The sequence below is a fragment of the Lathamus discolor genome, unplaced genomic scaffold (assembly GCF_037157495.1).
Source record: "Lathamus discolor isolate bLatDis1 unplaced genomic scaffold, bLatDis1.hap1 Scaffold_66, whole genome shotgun sequence".
In the NCBI taxonomy this organism is placed as follows: domain Eukaryota; kingdom Metazoa; phylum Chordata; class Aves; order Psittaciformes; family Psittacidae; genus Lathamus; species Lathamus discolor.
In genome coordinates, this window is record NW_027069383.1 from 1447365 (window position 1) to 1458123 (window position 10759).

Sequence of the window (10759 nt, forward strand, 5' to 3'; positions counted from 1 at the left end):
TTAAGGTTTGGGCTAGGGGTTAGGCTTAGGGCTCTTTTACATATATTAGGGTTAGGGGTTATGGTTCAGAGTCTCAGCCAGTCTCATCCCTAAAGTCTGAATCTTAGAGTCTTAGCAATGGTTTTACGAACAGTCTCAGCACAAGAGTCTCATCTGCAGTGCATCAGTCAGTCCCTTCTTGGAGTCTTAGCCACAGTCTTAGCCACAGCGTCTAAGCTTCAGTCTATTCCCCTAATTCTGTATCCCAGAGTCTTAGCCACAAAATTTCAGCTGCAGGCTCATCCCCAAAGTCTGAATTTTATGGTTTTAGCCACAGTCTCAGTTACAGCCTCAGCCCCAAAGTCTGAATCCCAGAGTCTTAGCTAAAGAGTCTCAGCCACAGTCTGAATTCCAGTCTTCTCCACAGTCTCTGCCCCAGAGTCAGAATTGCATAGTTTTAAACATGGAGTGTCAGCAACAGTCTCAGCCACAGAACTTGAGTCCGACAGCATCAGCTCCAAAATCTGCGGCCCAGAGTCTCAGTCACAATCTCACCCACAGAGTTTCAGCCACAGTTTCAGCCATAGTCTTAGCCACAGAGTCTGAGTCCTAGATTCTCAGCCCCAGTCTCAGCCCTTGAGTTTCAGTCCCCGAGCCTCAGCCCCAAAGTCTGAATCTCCAAGTCTCACCTATCTGAACCAGAGAAAACACAACAGAAAATCAAAGCCAAGTAATACACACGGAAAAAACAGTGAGAAGTTGCAGAACAGGCAGGGCACTCACCAAACAGCCAGGGATCAGCTCCGGTACAACCAGGGAGCAGCCACAGAACCAGAGCCAAGTAATACAAAGACTGAGCTGTGGCTTATCAAGGTGCTTTTATCCCAGGTGGTGGTTTGCCACTCACCTGCCCCAGCCCATTGAGGGAGGAGCTGCGGGTGGGGTTTGTGGTATATGAGGCAGAGCCTTTGCTCAGGGAGCTCATTTGGGGTTCAGCTCTCATCAGGTTGTGTTCTCTGGTGTTAGCTCAGGTTTTCTGGTCTTAGAGCTTTGTGGTTTGTTTCAGGTGTGTTTTTTGGGGGGTAGGCTTGAATTGGTCTTGTTTCAGTGAAGACCTTCAGCTCATATTAAGGCTTACCAGTGTGTGCGTTACTAAGTGTCTTTGTGTAGAGTTTTTTTAGGTGTTATATTTGTAAGTGGTGGTGGTGAGGCAAGAAGAAACCTGCAGCTGTTCTCAGGGAGAGGAGTTGTGGCAAAGGTAATCTTTGCTAGATGTCCTGGTTAACGGTGTATCATTCCCGTTCCTTTTTACAGTTGAAGAAAAGGTATATGGCTAGAGAAGGAATGTACTGGTGAGCCAGAAAGGGGTTTGTCTCAAGTGTGTCTTTGGACCTCTGCCCTCGTGAAAGGTAAGTTAAAAGAGCATGCCCGGAGAGGGGCAGGAAGGAGTTGTAAGGTCGGTGGGGAAGAAAGGCTGTTAAAGAGGCAGTGTCTTTGGGCAGGTAAAGGGAGCAGGTTACTATTCAGTTTGAGCTTTTATGGCTTTATAAAGCTAAAGCACAGCTGGGGGTCGTGCCTCAGAGTCTCAAATTCAGTAATCTCTCAGGGCATAGCTCCAGGTTGTTTTTACAGCTCTGTTCTTTCAATGTATGTCTGCCCAGAGCTGACTCTGTCTAGCCCCCTTGCCAGTGAAACTGAGAGGCCATTAACCGGCTGAAGCAGCAGCTCAATGCAAAATAGTTTTTAGTATCGGAAGGCATTTTTTATTTGAAATGTCAAAGGGTGACGTAACTCAGCGGCAGGAGGGCTTAGCACAGAGAAGGCCGACATTTCGAGCACCGTATCGGCAGACATTAATTTCTATTTATTTCTCAGGTTTCACATCCGCATCGGGAGAGGCGAAGCCGCACAGTTAGAGGGGATGTACGAAGCTAAGAGGGTTTTATACTGTGCTGGCGACTGACACCATAGCCCAGTACGATGGCAGGGTTCACAGTCTTTCTCGCAGCTGCTGCGCAGTCGCCTTTGGTGTCGGATGAGTACTCGCAGGGAGTCGGGGAGGTAAGGAGAATGACTGCAGGGTCAGTCACTTCTCCCCAGAGCGACAGTCACTCGTCTCTGCTCTCTCAGGTCTTGCAGGGGAGGGGAGCCCCAGAGCACCATTTGGAAACTTTTTTGGGACTGTGACATGGGAGCTCCGAGCCATGAGGCTGGCTCGAGACCCACACCACTGCGGAAGCTGAATAGATAGACTCCTTTTTGGAGCCGGAGGGCAGGAGATGAGGTCAGGAGGGCAGGAGATGAGGTCAGGATGGCAGGCAAGAGTTTGAAAGGTAGCACGGGGGAGAGGTAAAGGGAGGGTGTTTCATCGCAACAATTACAGTTTCAGAGTCGGGCTCACAGCCGGACCGTCACAGCAGTTTCGGCGGTCAGTGTTGGAATCGCACGGTTAGGTCAGACTTCGTTCTGGGGCTCTGCGGGAGCCTCACTGTTTCTGTCCCATCGACCCGCCGGTGATCGAGACAGACAGAGCATTCCATCTTGGGAGTGGTCTTCCATGAGAGAGTTTGTCTTTTTTTGGTGTCACAGAGTCTATAGTGTTCTCTTTGCATGTGTGTGTATATGTGTTTGCTTAGGAAATGTTGTGACCATGGCATGTAGTTGTGGGAGGCGGCATGGAGTTGGAGGGTGATGCGTTCGGTGTAAGCTTGGTGCTTTACTTGTGTGTGGGGAGTGTGTTGTAGACTGAAAGAGTTCTCCTTTTTGGATTTTTAGGAAAAAAAAAAAAAAACAGCCAGGGGAGGGGTTTATCCTCCCCCAGCTGGGTTTTTTTTCTCGGGTCCTGGCCAGTCTGAGAGGTGATGTTCATCGCCTATGTTTGGGTGCAGGCCGGTGCAGGGACGGGATTTTCTCAGGCAGGGCATTTTCGGTGTTCTCGGGAACATAGTTCCTGAGGAGTTCGGAAGACAGGTTGGGGCTGTTGTCACTCATTAGGGAAGAAATTCTGAGTGTTGGTGTGGCAGTCTAAACTAAATGCAAGGTCGATGTTAATGGGATTGGTTGTAGAATGATAGTGTGGCTTTTAGAGTGTTGCTATTAGTATTAGAAAGCTGGTGTCAGTATGAGAACTTTGGTGTCGGTATTAGAATGCGGTTTTAGTCTCAGAAGGCCGGTCTTAGTCTTAGAATGGAGAATTTAGTCTCAAAAGGTGAACTTAGTCTTAGAGTACCAGTATTAGTCTCAGAATGGTGAACACAGTCTTTGAGTGCTGGTTTATTCTCAGCATGGTGAACTTAGTCTCTGAATGGTGAAGTTAGTTTCCTAATGCAGGTCTTAGTCTCTGAAAGGGGAACTTAGTCTCAGAGTCCTGGTCATAGTGTCAGAGTGGAGAACTTTCTGTCAGAAAGATGGTCTTAGTTTCTAAATAGAAAAATTACTTTATGAATGATGGTCTTTGTGAATGGAGAACTTAATGTTTCAATGGAGAAGTTAGTTTTTGAGTGGAGAACTTGGCCTCTGACTGGAGAACTTAAGGCTCCAGTGCAGATCTCGGGGCAGCAGGGCCGGGCCTCCTCGGGACAGCAGGACCCAACATTACTTAGGGCGGCAGTGCCCACCATGCTTAGGGCAGCAGTGCCCATCATTTTAGGGCTGCAGTCCCCAGCTTTCTTACGTCTGCAGTGCCGGGCCTCCTTAGGGCTGCAGTGCCCACCTTGCTTACGGCTGCCGTGCCGGGCCTCCTTCGGGCTGCAGTGACCAAGTTAACTTAGGGCTGTAGGGCCGGGCCTCCTTAGGGCTGTAGGGTGGGGCTTCCTTAGGGCTGCAGTGCCCACCTTGTGTAGGGCTGCAGTGCCCAATTTACTTAGGGCTGTAGTGAACATCTTAATTAGAGCTACAGTGCCAGGCTTACATAGTGCTACAGTGCCGGTCCTCCTCAGGTCTGTAGTGCCCGGCCTCCTCAGAGCTGCAGTGTCGGGCCTCTTTAGGCTTGCAGTGCCCACCTTACTTAGGGCTGCAGTGCCCACCTTACTTAGGGCTGCAGTGCCCACCTTACTTAGGGCTGCAGTGCCCACCTTACTTAGGGCTGCAGTGCCCACCTTACTTAGGGCTGCAGTGCCCACCTTACTTAGGGCTGCAGTGCCCACCTTACTTAGGGCTGCAGTGCCCACCTTATTCACGGCTTCAGTGATGGGTCTCCTTAGGGCTGCAGTGCCCACCTTACTTAGTGCTGCAGTGCCCACCTTAGTTGGGTAGCAGTGCCCAACTTACTTAGGACTGCATTGCCCACCTTATTTAGGGCTTCTTTGCTGGGCCTCCTTAGGGCAGCAGTGCCCCCCTTAGTTAGGGCAGCAGTGCCCCCCTTAGTTAGGGCAGCAGTGCCCCCCTTAGTTAGGGCAGCAGTGCCCCCCTTAGTTAGGGCAGCAGTGCCCCCCTTTGTTAGGGCAGCAGTGCCCCCCTTTGTTAGGGCAGCAGTGCCCCCCTTAGTTAGGGCAGCAGTGCCCCCCTTAGTTAGGGCAGCAGTGCCCAACTTACTTAGGACTGCATTGCCTACCTTATTTAGGGCTTCTTTGCTGGGCCTCCTTAGGGCTGCAGTGCCCACTTTAGTTAGGGCTGCATTGCCCACCTACGTTAGGGCTGCAGTGCCCAACATACTTATGGCTGCAGTGCCCGCCTTACTTAGGACTGCATTGCCAAAGCTACCTAGGTCTGCATTGCCCACCCTACCTAAGGCTGCAGCGCTGGGCCTCCTTAGGGCTGCAGTGCCCCCCTTACTTAGGGCTGCAGTGCCCCCCTTACTTAGGGCTGCAGTGCCCCCCTTACTTAGGGCTGCAGTGCCCCCCTTACTTAGGGCTGCAGTGCCGAACTTACTTAGGGCTGCAGTGCCCACCATACTTAGGGCTGCAGTGCCCAACTTACCTAGGTCTGCATTGCCCACCTTACTTAAGGCTGCAGTGCTGGGCCTCCTTAGGGTTGCAGTGCCCACCTTACTCAGGCCTGCAGTGCCCACCTTACTGAAGGCTGCTGTGCCCAACTTTCTTAGGGCTGCAATGTCCACCATACTTACGGCTTCAGTGACTACCTTACTTATTGCTGCAGTGCCCAGCTTACTTAGGACTACAGTGCCCAGCTTATTTTGGGCTTCTTTGCTGGGCCTCTAAGGGCTGCCGTGCCCACATTAGTTAGTGCTGCAGTGCCAACATACTTAGGGCTGCAGTGCCCAACATACTTAGGGCTGCAGTGCCCTCCTTACTTAGGGCTGCAGTGCCCACCTTAGTTAGGGCAGCAGTGTCCAACTTACTTATGGCTGCAGTGCCCGCCTTACTTAGGGCTGCATTGCCCAAGCTACCTAGGTCTGCATTGCCCACCTTACTTAAGGCTGCAGCGCTGGGCCTCCTTAGGGCTGCAGTGCCCCCCTTAGTTAGGGCTGCAGTGCCCACCATACTTAGGGCTGCCGTGCCCACCATACTTAGGGCTGCCGTGCCCACCATACTTAGGGCTGCCGTGCCCACCATACTTAGGGCTGCCGTGCCCACCTTACTTAGGACTGCAATTCCCACCTTACTTAGGGCTGCAGTGCCCAACTTACCTAGGTCTGCATTGCCCACCTTACTTAAGGCTGCAGTGCTGGGCCTCCTTAGGGCTGCAGTGCCCACCTTACTTAAGGATGCAGTGCCGACCTTATTTACAGCTTCAGTGATGTGTCTCCTTAGGGCTCCAGTGGCCAACTTACTTAGGGCTGCATTGCTGGGCCTCTTTAGGGCTGCAGTGCCCACCTTACTTAGGGCTGCAGTGCCCACCTTACTTAGGGCTGCAGTTCCCACTTTAGTTAGGGCTGCAGTGCCCAACTTCCTCAGGGCTGCTGTTTACACTTTACTAAGGGCTGCACTGCCCACCTTACATAGGCTGCAGTACTTGGCCTCCTTAGGGCTGCAGTGCCCACCTTGCTTAGGGCTGCAGTGCCCACCTTGCTTAGGGCTTCTGTGCCCAACTGTCGTAGTTTAAACCAATCCACACATGTCGTCCACTCATCCCCCCCCTTGACCCTCCCCACTCCCGGAGAGATGGGGAGGAAAATCAGGAGAATGTAACTCCCACGGGTTGAGATAAGAACAGCCCAGTAACTAAGGTATAACACAAATCACCACTGCTACCACCAACTATAATATTGATAAGAGAAAATAACAAGAGAATATGATACCACCGCCGAACGTGTTCGACCCCCCCCCGAAGAGCCAGAGCCTGCCCCTTCCGGGTAACTTCCAGTTCCCTCTCCGGGCATGACGTGCTGTGGTACGGAATACCTCTTTGGCTAGTTTGGGTCAGGTGTCCTGTCTCTGCTTCCTCCCGGCCTCCCTCGTCCCCAGCAGAGCATGAGACTCACAGAGTCCTTGGCCAGAATAAACATTACTTAGCAACAATTAAAAACAATTGGTACTATCAGCTCTCTGCCCAGGCTGGAAGTCAAAACACAGAGCTTGCACCAGTTACTAAGAAGGAGCAAAACAGCTCCTGGTAAACCCAGGACAGCACTGCAGCCCTAAGGAGGCCCGGCATTGCAGCCCTGAGGAAGTTGGGCACTGCAGCCCTAAGTAAGGTAGGCACTGCAGCCCTAAGGAAGCCTGGCACTGCATCCCTAAGGAAGCCTGGCACTGCAGCCATAAGGATGTTGGGCACTACAGCCCTAAGTACTAAGGCAGTGCACCACTAAGTACAGCAGGCACTGCAGCCTTAAAGAGTCCCAGCACGGCAGCCCTAAGGAGAACCATCACTGCTGCCCTAAATAAGGTGGGCACTGCAGCCCTTTGTAAGCTGTGCAGTGAGGCCCTAAGTACTTTGGGCACTGCAAACTTAAGGAGGCCCTGCACTGCAGCCCTAAGTAAGGTGGGCATTGCAGCCCTAAGTAAGATGTGTGCTGCAGCCCTAAGGATGCCCGGCACTGTAGCGCTAAGGAAGCCTTGCACTGCAGCCCTAAGTACGAAGGCAGTGCACCACTAAGTATGGTAGGAACTGCCACACTAAAAAGGCCCGGCACTGCAGCCCTAAGTAACTTGGGCACTGCAGCCCTAAGTAAGGTGGGCATTGCAGCCCTATGTAAGGTGGACAATGCAGCCCAAAGGAAGATGGGCAATGCAGCCCTAAGGAAGCCTGGCACTGCAGCCCTAAGTACAAAGGCAGTGCAGCACTATGTATGGTAGGAACTGCAGCATTAAGGAGGCCCATCATTACAGCCCTAAGTAAGTTGGGACCTGCAGCACTAAGAAAGGTGGGCACTGCGGCCCTAAGTAAGGTAGGCACTGCAGCCTTAAGGAAGCCCGGCACTGCAGCCCTAAGGAAGTTGAGCACTGCAGCCCTAAGTAAGGAGATTACTGCAGCCATAAGGAAGCCCGGCACTGCAGCCCTAAGTACGAAGGCACCGCAACACTAAGGAGGCCCGGCTCTGCAGCTCTAAGTAAGGTGGGCAGTGCAGCCCTAAGTAAGGTGGGCACTGCAGCCCTAAAGAGGCCCAGCAATGCAGCCCTAAGTAAGTTGGCCACTGGAGCCCTAAGGAGACACATCACTGAAGCTGTAAATAAGGTCGGCACTGCATCCTTAAGTAAGGTGGGCACTGCAGCCCTAAGGAGGCCCAGCACTGCAGCCTTAAGTAAGGTGGGCAATGCAGACCTAGGTAAGTTGGGCACTGCAGCCCTAAGTAAGGTGGGAATTGCAGTCCTAAGTAAGGTGGGCACGGCAGCCCTAAGTATGGTGGGCACGGCAGCCCTAAGTATGGTGGGCACGGCAGCCCTAAGTATGGTGGGCACGGCAGCCCTAAGTATGGTGGGCACTGCAGCCCTAACTAAGGGGGGCACTGCAGCCCTAAGGAGGCCCAGCGCTGCAGCCTTAAGTAAGGTGGGCAATGCAGACCTAGGTAGCTTGGGCAATGCAGCCCTAAGTAAGGCGGGCACTGCAGCCATAAGTAAGTTGGACACTGCTGCCCTAACTAAGGTGGGCACTGCAGCCCTAAGTAAGGAGGGCACTGCAGCCCTAAGTATGTTGGGCACTGCAGCCCTAAGTATGTTGGCACTGCAGCACTAACTAATGTGGGCACGGCAGCCCTTAGAGGCCCAGCAAAGAAGCCCAAAATAAGCTGGGCACTGTAGTCCTAAGTAAGCTGGGCACTGCAGCAATAAGTAAGGTAGTCACTGAAGCCGTAAGTATGGTGGACATTGCAGCCCTAAGAAAGTTGGGCACAGCAGCCTTCAGTAAGGTGGGCACTGCAGGCCTGAGTAAGGTGGGCACTGCAACCCTAAGGAGGCCCAGCACTGCAGCCTTAAGTAAGGTGGGCAATGCAGACCTAGGTAAGTTGGGCACTGCAGCCCTAAGTATGGTGGGCACTGCAGCCCTAAGTAAGTTCGGCACTGCAGCCCTAAGTAAGGGGGGCACTGCAGCCCTAAGTAAGGGGGGCACTGCAGCCCTAAGTAAGGGGGGCACTGCAGCCCTAAGGAGGCCCAGCGCTGCAGCCTTAGGTAGGGTGGGCAATGCAGACCTAGGTAGCTTTGGCAATGCAGTCCTAAGTAAGGCGGGCACTGCAGCCATAAGTATGTTGGGCACTGCAGCCCTAACGTAGGTGGGCAATGCAGCCCTAACTAAAGTGGGCACTGCAGCCCTAAGGAGGCCCAGCAAAGAAGCCCTAAATAAGGTAGGCAATGCAGTCCTAAGTAAGTTGGGCACTGCTGCCCTAACTAAGGGGGGCACTGCTGCCCTAACAAAGGGGGGCACTGCTGCCCTAACAAAGGGGGGCACTGCTGCCCTAACAAAGGGGGGCACTGCTGCCCTAACTAAGGGGGGCACTGCTGCCCTAACTAAGGGGGGCACTGCTGCCCTAACTAAGGGGGGCACTGCTGCCCTAAGGAGGCCCAGCAAAGAAGCCCTAAATAAGGTGGGCAATGCAGTCCTAAGTAAGTTGGGCACTGCTACCCAACTAAGGTGGGCACTGCAGCACTAAGTAAGGTGGGCACTGCAGCCCTAAGGAGACCCATCACTGAAGCCGTGAATAAGGTGGGCACTGCAGCCCTAAGTAAGGTGGGCACTGCAGCCCTAAGTAAGGTGGGCACTGCAGCCCTAAGTAAGGTGGGCACTGCAGCCCTAAGTAAGGTGGGCACTGCAGCCCTAAGTAAGGTGGGCACTGCAGCCCTAAGTAAGGTGGGCACTGCAGCCCTAAGTAAGGTGGGCACTGCAAGCCTAAAGAGGCCCGACACTGCAGCTCTGAGGAGGCCGGGCACTACAGACCTGAGGAGGACCGGCACTGTAGCACTATGTAAGCCTGGCACTGTAGCTCTAATTAAGATGTTCACTACAGCCCTAAGTAAATTGGGCACTGCAGCCCTACACAAGGTGGGCACTGCAGCCCTAAGGAAGCCCCACCCTACAGCCCTAAGGAGGCCCGGCCCTACAGCCCTAAGTTAACTTGGTCACTGCAGCCCGAAGGAGGCCCGGCACGGCAGCCGTAAGCAAGGTGGGCACTGCAGCCCTAAGGAGGCCCGGCACTGCAGACGTAAGAAAGCTGGGGACTGCAGCCCTAAAATGATGGGCACTGCTGCCCTAAGCATGGTGGGCACTGCCGCCCTAAGTAATGTTGGGTCCTGCTGTCCCGAGGAGGCCCGGCCCTGCTGCCCCGAGATCTGCACTGGAGCCTTAAGTTCTCCAGTCAGAGGCCAAGTTCTCCACTCAAAAACTAACTTCTCCATTGAAACATTAAGTTCTCCATTCACAAAGACCATCATTCATAAAGTAATTTTTCTATTTAGAAACTAAGACCATCTTTCTGACAGAAAGTTCTCCACTCTGACACTATGACCAGGACTCTGAGACTAAGTTCCCCTTTCAGAGACTAAGACCTGCATTAGGAAACTAACTTCACCATTCAGAGACTAAGTTCACCATGCTGAGAATAAACCAGCACTCAAAGACTGTGTTCACCATTCTGAGACTAATACTGGTACTCTAAGACTAAGTTCACCTTTTGAGACTAAATTCTCCATTCTAAGACTAAGACCGGCCTTCTGAGACTAAAACCGCATTCTAATACCGACACCAAAGTTCTCATACTGACACCAGCTTTCTAATACTAATAGCAACACTCTAAAAGCCACACTATCATTCTACAACCAATCCCATTAACATCGACCTTGCATTTAGTTTAGACTGCCACACCAACACTCAGAATTTCTTCCCTAATGAGTGACAACAGCCCCAACCTGTCTTCCGAACTCCTCAGGAACTATGTTCCCGAGAACACCGAAAATGCCCTGCCTGAGAAAATCCCGTCCCTGCACCGGCCTGCACCCAAACATAGGCGATGAACATCGCCTCTCAGACCGGCCAGGACCCGAGAAAAAAAACCCAGCTGGGGGAGGATAAACCCCTCCCCTGGCTGTTTTTTTTTTCCTAAAAATCCAAAAAGGAGAACTCTTTCAGTCTACAACACACTCCCCACACACAAGTAAAGCACCAAGCTTACACCGAACGCATCGCCCGCCAACTCCCTGCCACCTCCCACAACTACATGCCTATTCACCTTTGGAACCGGGAGAACTGCTGAGACTTCCAGGGTATGTAAAAAGCGCTTTGATATAGAATACGACGACTCCCTAGGTTGTACCACTGCGTACAACGGAAACATTGGACTGATTACATAGATGACAAGAGTGAGGTCACGAAAACAGCCAATATTCTCCTGATCGTAAACAGTCACACAACCACTTCTAAAGAACGGGAAAAATGACAGCTCGTGCCGATATTT

General features: G+C 52.5%; 1 long non-coding RNA gene across 1 annotated transcript; it reads left to right on the forward strand.

Moving 5' to 3' along the window:
* Window positions 1-974: 974 nt before the first annotated feature.
* Window positions 975-2623, forward strand: LOC136006764 (uncharacterized). Its single transcript, XR_010609253.1, has 3 exons — window positions 975-1045; window positions 1294-1388; window positions 1855-2623. It is a non-coding gene; the product is annotated as an uncharacterized LOC136006764 (long non-coding RNA).
* The last annotated feature ends 8136 nt before the right edge of the window (window positions 2624-10759 follow it).